This window comes from Stylophora pistillata, chromosome 9 (assembly GCF_964205215.1).
Source record: "Stylophora pistillata chromosome 9, jaStyPist1.2, whole genome shotgun sequence".
In the NCBI taxonomy this organism is placed as follows: domain Eukaryota; kingdom Metazoa; phylum Cnidaria; class Anthozoa; order Scleractinia; family Pocilloporidae; genus Stylophora; species Stylophora pistillata.
Genome location: NC_142527.1, coordinates 19975099 through 19990196, shown reverse-complemented (window position 1 = coordinate 19990196; position 15098 = coordinate 19975099). Strand labels below are relative to the sequence as shown.

At 38.6% G+C, this 15098-nt stretch overlaps 1 pseudogene; it reads right to left on the bottom strand.

The window, feature by feature from the left end:
• Positions 1–1428: 1428 nt before the first annotated feature.
• On the bottom strand, positions 1429–13733 carry LOC148723703 (allene oxide synthase-lipoxygenase protein-like; annotated as a pseudogene).
• Between the last annotated feature and the right edge of the window lie 1365 nt (positions 13734–15098).

Below are 15098 nucleotides of genomic sequence, written 5' to 3'. Positions count from 1 at the left end.
TTGAAATGGTAAATTGGTCACCGTAACGATTACAAAAGCTGACGTTTCGAGCGTTAGCCCTTCGTCGGAGCGAATAGAGGAATTGTGGGTTGTATGCGCTTTTAAAGGCAGAAAATGGAGCTACGTTATTGGTGGGAACATGGCAACGAGAAAAACACGAATAAATTAGTGGAATGAAAAGCGTTCGTTGATCCCTGTGGGATTTAGACTCCCGGTTTGAAAGAGGATCTTTTGTTCATTTTTTTTTTACGGCTTTCCGTGCTACCTAAGTATAAGGAAAGACCGCAGATTTCCATATGTTGCTTAGAAATTTCTAAGCAACATATGGCAATCTGCGGTCTTTCCTTACACTTAGGTTTAGATTTAGCCAATCCTAAAAGCAACTGCTAGTAGCTGAATCGTTGGGATGAACATTCGACTTAAAGTTGATGGAAATATTCGCTGAAGAGTCGTCGAACGATACATTGGTAAACAGCCCGCATAGAACTCTCGCTGTTAGACCATCACTGCTGTTTTGTTAATGCCAACTACAGATGGAAGTGCATGGACATGAACTTCTTGCAAAGCATCAGTGCGCGAACCGCCACTAGCGTTGGCAGCTGTGACAGTTGTAGTGGTGCTAAATAAAAACCGGCCCAGCCACCTTTTTTTGACATCTTTAGTTGTTTTTCTAAGGGATTAGGGCTGTAGCTGGATATCGAATTCGGGTTGGCGTGACCTGTTAGCTCAGAGATTTCAAGAGGGTGGAAGTGTTCGACGTACTCTTCGTTGACGGTGAAATCTATCGGATAATCATACTTTTCTTTGATGGCTCCCATCCCTGATTAAGTTAGATTGTTTGACCAAACAAGACGGAAAAGCGAGCGGGAATTTTGCAAGCCAACAGCTCCTGAGGGCCACATTTGTTCAATCTGATGATCTGAATAATTATAATTAATCAAATAATTAACTGAATTAAAAGGTTTTATAGCCTGCTTGCTTTAATAAAACTCCAGCAACAGTAAATGATGTTGAAGAGAAAAGAATATTGAAACATTCATTATATCATGAAAAACGTCTGTGGAGCTATAATTACAATTGCTTTTCCATGTAAACAAACCATATTAAAACATAAGGTATGAATAAACTCAACCTGATTATCATACCAAGTTGGAATGTAGTATCCAAACTCTAATTAATTAACTAGCAGTTGAATAGGAAAAACTTGAATGTGTTACTATCATTATAATTATCACAAACCAATCTCAAAACCAAATCTCTTTCAATTATATGATCAGTGTGACTTTTTCGATGTGTACCTTTTTGGTAAGGATATCTATTTTTAGTATCTATCTTTTAAAGCTGACATCTGAGAAGAATCAATACCACGCTGATAATAATTGTCATCCAAACAGTGTAGAGTACCATACGATTGTCGTCCAAACAGTGTAGAGTAGCATACGAGGTCAATTTTATTGTAAAGCACACAATTTCGCTATATACTATTATTAAGGTACTGTAAGAAATTCACGTAACATATTTAAAGGAGTGTAATATGTTGTTAAGTAAACTAAATGTAGAGTATCGTGTAGGTACTGGAAGTAATCGATAATAAGTCATCTGCTATAATCAAGTTTATTGTAAACTAGACTTTGTTTGTGGTGTGTTCTCAGTAAACTATTGTAAGCAACGTACTATAACTGAGTCCTGTAACTAAATAATTTTTCCTTTTTTGGAAAACACAATTTTTCTTGAATTGCCCGACACGAAGTCCGATTACCGATCAATTGTGTTAATAACAAAATTCTTGAGAAAGAAGAATGATAAATTTAACCCGATACGACCTCATACTTTACTTTAAGAACATGTTTGATTTTAATTTCAAGAGTACCCAACTTGCACAATTTAAAAGTTGCTTTCATTTTAGTTGGCCAGCATTGGCTATATGATATAGTTGAATTTTATTTGCTGATGGGCGTAGGTGCCATTTTTTTTTGGCCCCTTATAACTATCCAATCTGGTTTCTCCAAGTGTTTCCATAAGTGTTTCTATAAGTGTTTCTACAAGTGAAATAAGAATTTGGACTCTAAAGAGACAACTAAGCCGAGCAATGACAACAACATGGTTGATATATTATCTCACTCCAAAATTTGTTAAAAAAAAAAATTGAAGAATAAACGTGATGTCCGCAAAAACCTCTTCTCTCTCTCCCTGGGCATAAATAAGCAGCTTTTTCTTTGCGTTCCGCCAAGTTCTTCAAAAACAGAACACGACCCCAGACTGTTTGAGAATCAAGCGAGAGTGCATAGTAAACTCAGTATCGAGAATCAGCTGCTGGATACTGTTGGTTGAAAATATAATTGAAAAAAAAAAAATAAAAACAGAAAAAAAAGTTAAATGGCAACGCTGTTGGGAACTTTTTCCGGTAGCAGCCAAGGATAGGGAAACTCAAGAGACGCGTTGCGTTCCTTGATTGCATCAGATATCCGCTGAAGGGAAGACTGGAAACGAGAAATAGCACTCTCCACTTCTTTCCCCATCAACAAGCCCTGAGAATAGTCTCCAATGAAACGCTGAAAAAACAAAAAGATCCACGTAAAATAATTCAAAATTGCTAATATTAATAGTACATGTAGTCAAACAACACCAACGTACTCAAGTACTGGAAAGACAGACGAAGTCTGACTGAGGGAAATCACACAGTTCGAGTAATGTTATCCCAAGTGCAATCATTATTTTTGTAACCATTAACATTTAGTATTATCATCAACAGCAAACACTAGAATTATTACATTTTCACCGAATGACTCGTAGCCTTAAATTCTTCCTAACTGGTTCTGATTTTACACCTACATGCCTTTCTCGCAAAACCAGAACACATAGTCTCTACCTCATTTTCAGCTGTTCTCGTTAGAGTGTACACAGTGGCAACGTGCCAACCAGTTTGATAGTGGCTGGGTAATGTATCCATGATGGTCTTCAGAGTTACTTCATTTTTTCTCGTTGGCGGTGGAAGACGCATTACAGGCGGAACATTCGGAACAAAGCCGGTAAATTCCATCTGAGCGTAGTTCACCGCCGCATGTTGACATGAGCACCCAAACACTATACACGTCAGTAGGTGAACAAGTTGATCACTTGTCTGCAAACTGCTGGGAAACTCGTGGTCAACGTCGCCTTCTCTCTCAGGAAAACCGTTATCGTGGATATTCTTCACCCAAGACTGCAGCTCATTATCCTTGCTAACATCTTCATCCGAACGATAGAAGATGGCGACAAATTCCTGTAGGAAACCCGAAATGGCTTTCCACATGAGGAGCCCGTCATCGCTGACAAGTACATTTGATAACGTTAAAGAGATTGAGAAATAGCTTGCTACTCTTTCGCAGATAAAAGGTTGATTTAGACTCGCTCATGTATGATTTGTTCTTGCGGGCTCACCCACAAAACGGCTAAGCATTTTGCCTCAACAAACCTTCAAAAACGTTTGTCCTTGCATGTTTGTGAAAGAAGATTTACATTACAATTTATTCATTGCTGATAAGTATTGTTTACATATATCTAAAGCTTACCTGTAGAAATAATTAGGCAACTTTTCAGTGTCTTCCACGCCTCTTTTTATTCAACATGTCAGGCAAAGAGAGCATCTTAAACTTGAAATTCTTGTAGGTCTTTTCCAGGAGCTGAATATGCCCTCCACCATCTATACTCAGAGTTTTGTCGACAATTCGTCCTTTCGCAATCAATTTGTTTCTTCCAATGGTGTTGATGGCCATTACAGAACGAAGATGAGGAAAGAGAAGCTGAAAGATAGGGTGAATAGACGGCAATTGCCGCCATGAGGCAACAGCAAACGCTTCCATCAGCAAATGAGTTTTCGTTAGATGAGTCCCCATCTGTGAAAAACAGTGAACAAACTCAAGACTATTTTAATTTGATGCGTTACATCCTATTTCATCGGATCTTTGCTCAATGGCATGACATTTGTGGAAGAAATCTCTTTTTGTATTCTCATAAAGGATTCCTCTTGCAGTGAAATATATGTATTTAGAAATAAAGCTATTGGAAGGATTGTAGCTTACTTGGTCGTGCTGGTTAGACGGCGTAACTTCAAGATAGGATGGCGACTACTAATCTAACCGACCTCAATTTCCAAGATTGCAGTCGATTAAGCATTCTGCTACTGACCTGATGTACTTGATGGTCTGCATTTCGGAACCACATTTTCGCAAGGAGCCAGTCATGGTGCTTTTCGTCGGGAGTCCATATTGGGTTGTCTTCGTTGGGGTCTTGAAAAAGTTGAATCGCAATAGGCACCAGGTCTCCCGAGTTCTTCACATAAAATAGACATAGAGGCTCAGCTGCGTAGTAAGATTTGGAGTTGCTTTCCTCGCCATTTCGTTTAATTCCCCTGAGTTCCTTGTAATCAACAATGTAGACGTGTCCTGCCTGATTAAAAGAGACAGATTGTTAGTCTGCTATTGTATATTGTCAGACTGAGTTGGCGATAATTAAAATGCCCAGGTCTACCACGGTCAGTTGCATCACAAAAGTTAACTGACGTATAACTTGAATCAAGTCACCTGGCATAAACTGAACTAACCAACGAGACAGGGAAAAAATATTTTGAATAAACTTTAGTCGATAATTTTGATCTAGTTTGGACTTCTTTAGAAGACAGATTAAATTAAAGAGTTTTGTGATCTATATGGAAAGTTTTATTCAACAGGGAGGTTTTGTTTACCAATACAGAAACCTGACTGGTCAATTTTGATTAATGCAAAAGTTTATATAAAAATACACATGACTCAGCACCCTCTATAATGGTGATTGACGGAAATCTTATAAGGCCTCATTTCTCATGGATTTCAGAATAGAAACTTTCTTTCTTTGATATGAGATTGTTCGTTAGCTGTTTTGTTTGTTTTTTCTTTTAATTGTGGTTTGTTTACTTTGCGTCCTTCTAACCTTAATTTCATCAGCTAACGTCATTCCTCGGTCGAGAAACTTTGAAACCATTTCTTCTGAAACAGGGAAGTTGGTTGGGAGCTCGTCACATCGTTCAATAACACATGGATTGCAGCCGTTAAGAAACTGATAGCCAAACATTCTATCTTCCATTCAGAGATCATTTTGAGAAATTTTAGGTGTATCTCCTGTCCAACCAGTGAAGACTCTCTGAAAGTTTTCAAAGCTGTCCCAGCTAACGAAAATACTGCGCAGATAAGAAAGCCCAAGATTAATTATTCCATGAAGAAGGCCATGATGAAATGAACGTGATTCTTCGTCAGAAAACTGTGCATCTCTTGGGAGATCACCGTGTTTAGGAGCATGTATAAAGCCTGGCAGATCGTTGATACCAGGTGGAAGACGTCCCCAAAGGTATTGTTCTTTACGTTCCTCTATCTCAACAATACGTTGGTTCTTTACTACTTCTGGTTGATCTTGGAAAGGAAGGATGGCTGTGCAAACGTTAAAAGGGTTTATTAGGTAACTAAGAGATACTAACCCAGACCTATCTCAATAGCCATCACAATAAAAATGCCTAAAATATTATCGACGACGGCCGACGAAATAATAAAGCTGACAAGAATTAACAGGGTGTCAAAACGTGGACAGATACATACGTAATGAGAAGTAATGCAATTACTCTTACGCTTCTCTCGTGCTCTCTAAACTTCCCGCGTGCATCCATAACTTGATGTAGGCACGCTAAGCGTTTGAGTGGTGAGGCAAACATTTATAATTTTTTTTTTAGAGAATAAGAGGTTACCGTCTGTCAAAACTGATTCAGAAACTTGACGGCCGGAACCGCAGTGACCTATGATATCAGATCTTTGACCGCATTATCACTTAAGAATAACTTCTCAGCGTGGTGCGAAATTTAAAATAGACTAGAAAATGTTGTCATGGGTCATGAGTAGAAGTTCTCTCGGTTATATTCTCTTGGTGAGTATTCTCTTGAAATGCACTTGTGATCATTTGGAGGTAAGCTCATCTAGGATTCTACTTGGAGCTGAAAAATTGAGTTACCTTTTCCTCGAAAAACAGTCATATCGGAAACCACCCAGCGAAAACATGGAAATTCAAAAGGATCCTTTTGCTCTGAGCTCGTCGCGGGGATCTTGTTAACAAACCAATGCGGATGTTTGTGCCACGAATATGCACTGTCACTGTGGAGATGGATCATCAATATCTCTCCAACATCCATCGCTTGCAAGGTGTACTCGTCCTTGTGTCCAGCTTCAAAGTCATTGAACCAAGAGAACAGAGGAAGCTTTTCAGTTTTTCCTCTAGTTCCTGAAGAAAATGCAATAGCAACAACAAAAGAAAAACGTTTGAAAGGATCTCTGAACGTAACAGAATTAGCTTAAGGAATGTCAGAATATATTTTGGGTGTAAATGCCTGTCAGCGATATCGAAATGTTAGCATCAGTTCCCGCCCTTAGCCTTTCACCAGTTTCCACGCTTATCTTGTACGTGGCCATGTGGTCTGCTTTTATGTTTGCCTTCCTACATAATCGTACTGTCTGCGTCCTTTGGTATACCTCTTTCCAGATATGAGCTATACAGTTAGAGTGCTGGGTACCTCGAGCTTGTAGAAGGTAAATGCAGCTCGGTAGGTTTCCGAAATTAAATCTTAATGCCTCGTTGGCTTGAGGGGATAGGATTGTAGTTAATGTGACATCAGCTACGTCCAACCAGGGATGAGTATTTTCGTCCCAGTATCGCCCGATATCAAGGATGCTTGGAGAATCGTCTGATCGTACTTCGTGGAGAGTCAGTTGAAGCTTGTACTTGACTGGTCCGCGAGATATTCTCGTCTTGAACTCTTCTTTCAAATATTCCTTTGACCTATTTTCAGTTGGAAGTCTTTCGTGCTCTCTTTAAAAAAATACAACAGGAACACTCAACAGAAGGCTAACTCAACTGATTGCGCTAGATAGGAAGAAACTGAAGACCTGTTTAAACAGGTTGCATGGCGTTAAAATCTTGGTTGATAACTTGTATAAAAGTATTCTAAAGACATGAAATGATGGTGATACCTTAGTTTTTGTGGTATTATTTCGCATTACCAGTGCAAGGAACTTAAAAAAAAAAAAAAAAAAAAAGGAAAAAAACTATACAACAATTATTTCGATTTTTCATGGTTAAGGTAAGATAAATGAATAAAGGCTGATAGTTTCGAAAGAAACTGTTTGGGGCTGCGTCGGTGGGAGTAACGAAATAATTTGGATATATCAACAAAGTTGAAATGGTAAATTGGCCACCGTAATGATTACAAAAGCTGACGTTTCGAGCGTTAGCCCTTCGTCGGAGCGAATAGAGGAATTGTGGGTTGTGTGTGCTTTTAAAGGCAGAAAATGGAGCTACGTTATTGGTGGGTGCATGGCAACGAGAAAAACATGAATAAATTAGTGGAATGAAAAGCGTTCATTGATCCCTGTGGGATTTAGACTGCCGGTTTGAAAGATGAGCTTTTGTTCAAGATTTTTACGGCTTTCCGTGCCACCTAAGTGCAAGGAAAGACCGCAGATTACCATATGTTGCTTAGAATGATTAGGTAAATTAAAATGTCTAGCGACTGGTTTCGATGTGTCCTTGTCATTCCTTTCCACGTCTCGAAGGTGTTCTCGGAATCGGTCACCTAGTCTTCTGCCTGTTTCGCCGATGTATATCTTTTTGCAATAAGTGCAAGTTATGCAATAGATTACATTAGCGGAGGTGCACGTGAAGTGATCGGTGATCTTAATGGATCGTTTAGGTCCCGATATTTTATCAGTGTTGTGAATGAAAGGACACGTTTTGCATCGTGCACGAGCGCATTTAAAAGTGCCTGGTTGCTCATTAGTCTGAAAAGAACTTCTGACCAAAAAATTGCCTAAGTTTTGTAGCCATGGGCACCAAAATGGGACCTAGCTATGCGAATCTTTTTGTAGGTTTTGTCGAACATCAATTTTTCAGCCAATACAACGGGTCCAAACCTGAACTCTACGGTCGCTACATCGACGACTGTATCGGCGCTACCTCCTCTACCAGAGAGGAGCTCACTCAATTCATAACTGCAGTCAATTCTTTTCACCCGGCTCTGAAATATACTTGGGAAATTTTTGACAATTCTTTATCCTTCTTAGACGTCAAAGTTTCAATTGAAGGTAACGGTTTATGCACTAGTGTGTATTACAAACCTACAGACTCGCATAATTACTTGTTATATTCGTCTTCTCATCCATCTCACGTTAAGAATTCCATTCCTTTTTCTCAGTTTCTAAGACTTCGTCGTTTATGTAGTAATGACTCTGATTTTCACCACAAATCCGAGTCAATGTGCCAGTTCTTCGATAAACGTGGTTACCCTGTTTCCGTCGTTCAAGCGGGTTACCACCGCGCTCAACTTATTGATCGACATTCAGCACTACAAACGTCGCATAAGGAAGATTCCGACCGCATTCCATTCACTCTCACGTTTCACCCTCATAACCACTCAGTTAAATCCATCATTCCTAAAAACTTTAAATTACTTCAAAACGATCCAGAGACAGGCACTATCTTTTCGCAGCCTCCGCTCATTTCATTCAAACGCGACAAAAACTTAGGCAATTTTTTGGTCAGAAGTTCTTTTCAGACTAATGAGCAACCAGGCACTTTTAAATGCGCTCGTGCACGATGCAAAACGTGTCCTTTCATTCACAACACTGATAAAATATCGGGACCTAAACGATCCATTAAGATCACCGATCACTTCACGTGCACCTCCGCTAATGTAATCTATTGCATAACTTGCACTTATTGCAAAAAGATATACATCGGCGAAACAGGCAGAAGACTAGGTGACCGATTCCGAGAACACCTTCGAGACGTGGAAAGGAATGACAAGGACACATCGAAACCAGTCGCTAGACATTTTAATTTACCTAATCATTCTAAGCAACATATGGTAATCTGCGGTCTTTCCTTGCACTTAGGTGGCACGGAAAGCCGTAAAAATCTTGAACAAAAGCTCATCTTTCAAACCAGCAGTCTAAATCCCACAGGGATCAACGCTTTTCATCACGCTTTTCATTCCACTAATTTATTCATGTTTTTCTCGTTGCCATGCACCCACCAATAACGTAGCTCCATTTTCTGCCTTTAAAAGCACACACAACCCACAATTCCTCTATTCGCTCCGACGAAGGGCTAACGCTCGAAACGTCAGCTTTTGTAATCATTACGGTGGCCAATTTACCATTTCAACTTTGTTGATATATCCAAATTATAAGGTAAGATAAGATAATTTATTTGACGTCATATACACGGGGAGTGGTCTCCAAATCTCCCGAGCTCGAGGCTCGAGGCTGTAGATTTTAAAAGCTAAAAAATAATATTAAATAGAAATAGGATCTAGAAATTTCATATATTTGTATAATTAATATGTAAAGTCTAATGGTAGTTGTGATATAGAAAAAGAATATATAAAGTAATAAAATGTGTACTCATTAAGTCCATGAACATATGGATATGAATAAGATAACATGTTGGTTGTTTGATTGCAGAGAGAGTGGGGGGTGGGGGGTTGTTCCCCCACAATTTTAATAAAGGGAGATGTATATTAGGTGGTGCGGAAAGTTTATTTTAGAAATAAGGTGGGGAAAATTAGAACATACAGTGACGTACGTTCGCTACAAGCCAGTCAGAGATGTCTTTAAGTAATGATACCAGCTTACCAGGCCTTTCTTTGCTCATCTTTTGACAGCAAACCAGTTTCTACCGACCCATCAGCTGGTATCAGTCGGAATCTAACGTAACGTTCAATGCTGTCAAAGGCCTTAAGGCCATAGATCGTCTCGGAATTGTATCGCTGGTCGTAATACGAGTTTGGTGCATGGCGCAGACCGTCTACATTGCTGGCAAATCTGAGATTTACCAAGGAGGATGAAGACAATTGAAAGGATCAGTAAGTATGGTATAAATTTCTAAATAAACAATGGTTAGCATTGTAGGCTTTCAGAAAATTTTCGCAAGTTCGAAATGTTCCTTGTCAAGGATTCCCAAATTCGAATTCTTTTTTCCAGTCATGCGAGACCACCTCATCAAAAGTTAGGTTTTCATGGCTAAGTATTTGTTTAAATCTTGCGGTTGTTTGAGGTGGCTGGATGTTGTTTTCCTAAGCGCTGACCGGCCACATTCAGAGCGCTCGAAAATCAACCCTCCCCTTTGCGGTCGAACGTTTTCAAAACATGTGTTGACCAAAACACTGAACCTCGAGATGGGGGGGGGGGGGAGGTGGGGGAAGGGGGAAAAACGTCGTTAATTTGCCATTTTTATATAGTTTTTTTTAAGATCATCTGTGATGTATTACGTACTGAACAAGTGCATGGCAGCATGGACCTTAATTTGATATGATGACGTAATCTATGTTCGGTCCTCCATAAGATCGTTAACTAAGCAGCAATAAAAATGTTTGTATAACTCAGCGCATTATATAATTGCTATTTGTTCATTTTCTATGTATCTATCTAGGCATGTACTTGTTTATTTACTTACGTTTTTGTTTATTTGTTTCCGATGCACTATCTCCATAATTTATACTTGGGGAATTTAAGGTATCCAGCAATACTCTCTAGAATGCAACTTACCGAACAGGATTATGCAGATAAAACTCTTCCACATTACCACTTCGATAGGATTCCAGTGCATCATAAATCGTCTGTACATTTGATAAGACGGCAGACCGCCCAGTTGACATGATAATATCGAAAGAGCTGTCTTCTTTGTCACTATCTGCAAATCGTATCGAGGCACCCCGAAAATCTAACATCACGTCATCTTTACCTTTCAGAGATGCGTGGCGGAGACAGATGCGAAAAGATTTACTAGGTGTAAGGAACTCACAAGGAGGGAATTTTGGCTCGGAGACAATCGTCCCAATCCCCAGGGCTGCGACACCAATGGGATGCGTTGGACGCCTACCGCTGGAGAGAGCAATTGCACCAAAGACGAATTTGAGTTTCTCCTTTTCAATGCCAAGTTTAATTCCATCGGAGATACATGTTGGTAGAATCTGATACAAAAAAAAAAAAAAAATAGAAAATTTTACGAAATAAAAGTTTAATCATAATGGCCTCGTTCATGGATGATTTGTTTTACTTATATGAAATTGAAATATTTTCTATCTGGATCTGCACTTTTGCTATCATGTACAATACACTACTTCCACGAGGAAAAGGAAATTCAGAATTTAAAGAAGCAATGAACATATTTTTTTTTATCATTTCCTCTGTTTTTGGAAGTACTATCACGCACCATACACCAAATGCAAATATGACGTCCAATTTGAATTGCCATTGTTCTGGACTCACTAGCCTCGTCTTCACGTGGAAATACAAAGGATTATTAGACCTGTGAGAGGCTAGTCAGTCCAGAACAATAGCAACTCAAACTGGACGCCAGATTTGCATTCGGTGTATGTACATGCACAATCAGAGGAAAATAAAATTAATTTTAAAAATATTGCAAAATTAACATTTTTTTCATGATGTGTGAAATGTTTAACATGTTATTAGAAGTACGCTGCTTGTAAAGCTTTGAACGTAGTGTTCTTACTGTATCTGCCTCCTTCATCTTTCTTTCAAAGTCCTTTTCCCCCTTGACTTCCTTGTAAATTTCATATCCATGGTTTTTCCCTGAAATATATGATTAGAACGTAAGAAAGCTCAGTGTTTAATTTAGTAAGTTGCTTATCAACCACGCTCTTGATGCTAGTATCGTCGTGTCTAGCTAGCTAATTAGCCATGAATTTTGAATAAACTTTTTTACGTGGTTTACGCAGGTTTTTCCACGTGATGAGTTAGCAAAGTTCGAGTTTGCTACATGTTGTCTACGCACAAGCCGAGTTCACTACCTCAGCTAACTGAACTCGAATTGAGTGAGTAGCGAATTGGAAATTGTATGTAGCAAATAGTGGTGTAGCAAACTCGATAGGTAACGAAACCGGCTGTTACCTTTGAGGTACACAACTCCCTATAGCTTTCTGAAATTTAAGGAGATAATTCCGAAGAATAAATTGAGAAAAATTGTTCGATTGTTAGACACTCTAAAGTCTTTAATTTTCAGCCGAATGCTCATTTCTCGGGTAGCATCTGAGCCTCGCAGCATATTCCTCCGAAAAACAATCTGCAGTAACAAAGCCTATTTGCCTGATTTTTATCAAAATTGAAAAAAGTAATAATAATTATCATTATTTGCGAAGAATTTGTATTTATACAAAATTCACATACTTAAGGATCCCGCTTAACCGAGCACCGTTCGAAAATTCAAGATGCTGGCAATTTAGCCTCGTGATCTGGAATGTAAACTCCGTAACTAGCGACCTTTAATACCTATATTGTTTCATTAGCGCCTTTTATGTCATTTCAATGCCACTTTATCGCTACCTCACATAATAGATAGATGTGCAGATATCGATAGCAATACTATGCCTATTTTTGCTCGTTTTTCGCACTAAACGCAGTTCAGTAAAGTGCCGCAGTTTTCGCTCCTCCCTTTCGTTTTCCTTCTTTTAGGGGTTCCTTAGCAGTTTTGGTCTCTTCTGTGGCCGTAACAATATAAGGGTTTTATACTCCTCTTTCCGTCGTGTTGTTGTTGTTTTTTTTTTATATCACGTTTTGTGTAACTTTTTCAATTGATTGTTGTTTAATTTCAACCTTCGTCATTTACGCCTTTGAGGAATTAAAGTGAGTTATATTTATTTCTACACTACGTAGAGTTGGTTATTCCGTGGCCACAAATTTCGCGTAATGCAGTTCAGGAAAGTTCGTTTCGTCGGCGATGGTTTCCCAGACACCGCCGCAGTGACGTCTAAAAGGGTACCCATGTAACCTGCACTAACCTTGTGTTTGGAAGTTATGTATCTTTCGAGAGGATGAATCTCGTTTTCTCCGATCGTTACTTGTAATCTGGCCTCTCTATAAACAGTGCAAATGATATCGTATCACCACGTTATCTTATAAAGTAGAGCTACTTTCCATAACTAATCCTTTAACGACGATTTGGATTAAAGCATTGTGGGACGAAATTCTAGCTGCAGCTATCACAGATCCCAACCCCCACGCAGTCAGCGAGTTTTAGTTGGAGGTTTAACGGATTTACACAACTTAACTCATCTTCCCAGGCTAAAACCAAAATATCTTAAAGGAAACCTATTTCAAATTAACAGTCGGGAGACGCGTAAACATTGTTCTTCTTCTCCTTCAATTCCTTCCTTTTTTTTCAATATCCAAAATGGAATGAAATTTTCTAATGCTGAGCCTTACCTAAATGCGGATAAGCCCTGTGGCATTTTGCACTATCATTTGCATTTAGTTATACGAAACAGTGAATAAATGTTTGGGAAATTATACCATTTAGTTGCACTTTTGACTATCCTTTCAATATCTCAACACAGAATGCAAAATAGTCATGCAATGAGTTATAGCATCTTGTAGACATCAGTCTTAACAAGCTACGCCTAACATTCCTCTTTTCCTTTGTTTTTTTTTAGGAGATTTTTGACAGAAAAATTGATCGAAGGCATTCGCAATACAGAGTGCTCATTTACAGGAACTCACAGTTTTATCTGGAAGAAACTGTATTAAGTCTGTATTAAGCCGCTGAGAAATGTTGATCTTTTCTTTTAACCCTTGATATCCCTTTCAGCAGGACTGGCGCTTTTTTATTCGGATTTGTTACCTGTGGAATGAATTACCTATTAGTATAAGAGAGTCAGATACCATGTCAATTTTTCGTAAGAAACTAATGGCGTTTTATTATGATAAGTTTGGAATAGAGTTTGAACTTTGAGGTGTAGTCGTAGTAAGTGGTAATGTAGATTGATGTAGATTTTTTAATTTTATATTGTTATAATAGGTGGTTTATTTTTAAGGAGTCTTGTATTCTGTCTTGAGCCTACCTCAGATTGAACAATCGATTGATGTAATTGTCATTTGTTTGTCAAAATGAAACTTGATTAAATTAATTAAATTAAATCAAACTTGAAGAAAGCAGTTTTTCTTGAGCAGTTTTTCTTGAGATTAAAAGACGTGCAGCTACCTAAAATTCAAAACACGAATTTATTGAACCGTAAGATTTTGTCATCCTTCTTTTTTAAGTGTTATCTAATTTTTCAAAATATGCATGTCTGTATTTGTATTTTTAGAACTGTCTCGTCTTTGTTTGCAAATCTGGGCTTCCAAATTCCCCTGTACAGTTGGTCACCTTATTTAAGTGGTTATCTTTTGTCTCGGGTAATGCGTACTAAAACTTTTAAGTTTTAGTGCGCATTATTTTAGTGGGTATGATTAAATCATACATTTTGTAAGATACCTGCAAACTTACCTCGAGATGCCTCGGAGTGTCCTGAGTGTGACTCACTATGCGTAAACCGCTAACTCAGTAATAATGGGGAAGCGGTAAACAAACTGACCAAGATAAGCATTGAATCAAGTAGATTGGACCCAAAACTCTGCTTAAATACCCCAGGCTGTGTTGAGCGTGTCCGCTCAATCATGATACTGTTAAAATTTATGCCGTTCAAAGAGGACAAAAGAAATTTCAAAGAGAGCTCTCCCTTTTCAAAGACGAGACCATATCCGGCTGTTTTCTTTATTTGTTTGTTTTGTTTTGCCTGTTTTTTACTTATGTTTATAGCGGCTTTGCAATAGATATATTGCGAAAGATGAATCAAATATATATATTATAAGACGTGTGATATATACAAATAATTAAGGAACTAATGTGTCACGTCGCGTTCGTGTCATGTTGGATGTAAAGGTGCGAATATTGTTCATAAAGGCATCGAATCCTCAGTTGAGTCCCAAAAAAAAAAAAATGCATCATCCACCGTATGTAGGGTGTTGCTGTGTATCGTTATGTGGTACCAATATACTAAATATCACCTATTAGTATATACTAAAACAGTGGATAGCGTTGAAGGCGCGCTCTGATTGGCTAGTCAAACTCCGAATATCCTTTGCTATTTACCTCCGACCAACTCGGGAAAAAATGGCGTTCCGGTTTGCATCCGTGACAAGCGAAGAAATCACTCAAATAACGACGAAGCAGTCCCTGAAAACACAGAGAAAGCGACGAGATTTGGTTTG